Here is a 3300-nt window from a genome sequence, read left to right on the forward strand (position 1 = left end):
TTAAGAAAGAAAGGAGGGCTATTAAAACTTGTGGCCTAAAATGAATGATAGAAGTTTGTGTGGCTGTAAATTATTTCATTAATGGTAAAAAGACATTATATAGTCAAATTGTCACTTAATATAGAAATATATCTTTATTTTTAGGGCTGACTTCAAAGAAAACTAACTGAAATGAATTGGGACAGATGGAGTATATCAATATCATATTGTATATTGATATTGTATAAATACTATAGACTCATGTATAGATGATGTATAACTATATATAGGAGATGTTTTTGTTTGTATAATAAATTATATATATTAAATCTCAACCAACTCGAATCTCTCCAAAATAGTTTCACATTATAGATATGAGGTCCTCTTGATGTATTGATTCGTTTAATATATAATTCATGTTTGCGGAAAATTTAACTCGTGATTTGATATGAGAAATTTTATATCATGATTGGCAAAATTTTCTAGATATATTTTCATGATAATCAATTTGTGTATTTTTCATTGATAGACATTCACTCCTTAAAAAAGGTTAGTTATCACTAAATATGTAAAAATTATCATTGTTTTTTAATGTTCTGTATTGCACAACCAGAGAGTTCGATGGAACAACTCAACCTTATAGTCATCTAGATGATCTGAGTAATCTTTTACAAGATGTAAAAATATATAAATTTGAAAGAGTTAAAGGAATCATGTAAAGGGGGGGGGGGTCGTGATTAATATGATTATTATATATTAAGACTATTCACTAATAGTTGAGCTAAATTTTGTTAATACAATAATTAAAGTCATTTTGTGCAGTAAACTAATAATTTGGCCAATTTGATTAGTAAAATAATCAAATGATCAATTCTTTTAATTTTCCATTTTTCATGTTTAAAGTAGCAAAAGTAGAAAATTATAACCTCTTTAATATTTTCAGGTTGAGGTTGATCATTGATATGTTTATTTATTAGCTCACACATTTTATTTAATCAATTGTTTGGCCCAATATATACTCCAGAGTTTAGACTAATCATGACAAAATTATTTTTTTATTAACATATAATATATAATCATATTAACAAAATATATATATATTTTTACAAGGTACTAAAAATTGTAAAAACAAATAAACTACTAAAATGTAGCGAATATTGGGTAAATTGAGTTATGCCCCCCCCCCCCTTCCCCCAATTTATTTCGATCCAAATAAACTTAAGAAAATTTTCCATAAAGTCATTTGGTCCAAATTTGTCCCTAAAATAACTCAATTATCATTAATTACTAAAAATGGTCATTTGTCCGAGTCATTAGTGACTTCTCACTTCCTTCTTCGTCTCTTCCTCCTTATTATCCCTTCATTTCTTATTTACTTGTTTTCCTTCTTCCTTCAATCATCCTCATCTCTTTTCGTCCTCGTATTCTTTCCTTCTTTTACATACAAATTTCATCCAATGCTCGACTTTAAAAATTGACGTACCGTAATCATGTAATCATGAGTCTCTTCGAACAAATAATTTAAAGCATTTCGATAAGTTTATATCTAAAATTTGGAATTTTTTTAGAGAAGATTTGAATTGGTTCAAATAGAAAAAACATAGAATGGAAAACCAGGCAAATTGGACTTATTAGGACAAGGACTTACTCAAATTAGACCAAAATCAATATATTTACCCTTATTGGATCCATGATCAACAATATTTACCCGAATTCCCCTTGTTATATTAATTGAATCATTATGTCTTCATCCTTGATACTATCAAAGTCTATAATTCTCTAATGGTATCAAAGAGTAACTGTCACTTCATCCTTGATACTACAAAAGTCTGTAATTCTCCAATGGTATAAAAGAGTAACTAAGTAGTATTTTCACTGAAGCACTACTCCTTCCCCTTGGATATTGTCATGCCCTCAGGCCACCTCCTGGACGCAGACACAGGACCTAGGACCAAAAGTGATCCCAAACCTTCCATGTTGGATTGATCATGAGCATACTAAATAAAAACTGAATGATAGAAACTGTACTGAAGCTATAATCCTAATTAATATGAAATGATGGGCACTACCCATATACTATAATTGAGATATGTGAAAACTAATGAGTTTAATACAAGAATGATATTAACTCAATGCTAAGCTGAATCTATCTATGTCTGAAAATAGCCTCTAACTGATTATAAATATTGTGACAGGCCCCAGCTAAGTCTAACAAAGTAGAAACTAAAGGACTACATATACTGAAAAGATACTCATAAATATTTTCCTCAAAGAATGAGAATTCACCACTGATTCTACTGAACTGGAGGTTGAAAACTGATCTAAGCGTCATTTGAATATGGAGAAACTAAACCTACATCACTAGATGATATAGCAAAGTATACGCGTCAGTACTTGAAAGGTACTAAGAATGCAACATAGAATACAACTAACATAACATATAACTGAACAAAGCAAATAAGGAATGATATAATCTGAATATGATATAATAAATACTAAACTAACTGGATGCAATGACAAAATTTATAACATGTTGAAAGTGAATACTGGCTTAACTGTAAATATGGTTAATGTAATAGAGTCTGACTTGACTGTAGGAGCTACTAATACATGACAATAAAACCACATAAGCTATATGTAGAGTCCGATGTTTACTCTTTATCAAGAAGACCCAATGTACCTGACTAAAGGTATAAACGCATGCTAGCGTGATTACTAAATTGATGCCAACACAGGGGACTTACAACCTACTTCGCTAGTAGTTTTAGGACTATTCGGGTATGCTGAACCCTAGTCCAACTTCGTATTGTTCTACTCCCAATGAATTAAGTGGTTAACACATTATGATTTACTTTCTGTAATACTGAATAGGTCAAAATGAACATCCAAACTTAGAATGCAACAATTAATCTGCTTATGATGAATTAACACTGAGGCATATTTAATCGAATAATGAATATCTGACATAGTGTGTTAATTCAATAACTAAAAGATACAAAGCTAGGTTTTTTAAATTCATGGAATAAGATAAGCGGTAACATAATAATCTTTTTTAAAATATTCAAATAACTAAATCGTGATGATCTACTGAAATTATTGAAACTCTAGGTATATTCATAGTACAGGAATGAAGAAACCACTGAATTCTATGGACATAATTGGCAAAAGGAACCACTAGTGAAATCCCACATATTTCGTGTTGAATTCCACAGAGAAATCATCCGATTTCAGGTCTAGAACTGATGGAAATTTGTTGTGTTCTTGAACTTGGGTTGTTGACCTTTTTTTCCTCTCTTGCTTCTAATTTACTGTATTTTAATT

Source organism: Solanum pennellii, chromosome 11 (genome assembly GCF_001406875.1).
Source record: "Solanum pennellii chromosome 11, SPENNV200".
In the NCBI taxonomy this organism is placed as follows: domain Eukaryota; kingdom Viridiplantae; phylum Streptophyta; class Magnoliopsida; order Solanales; family Solanaceae; genus Solanum; species Solanum pennellii.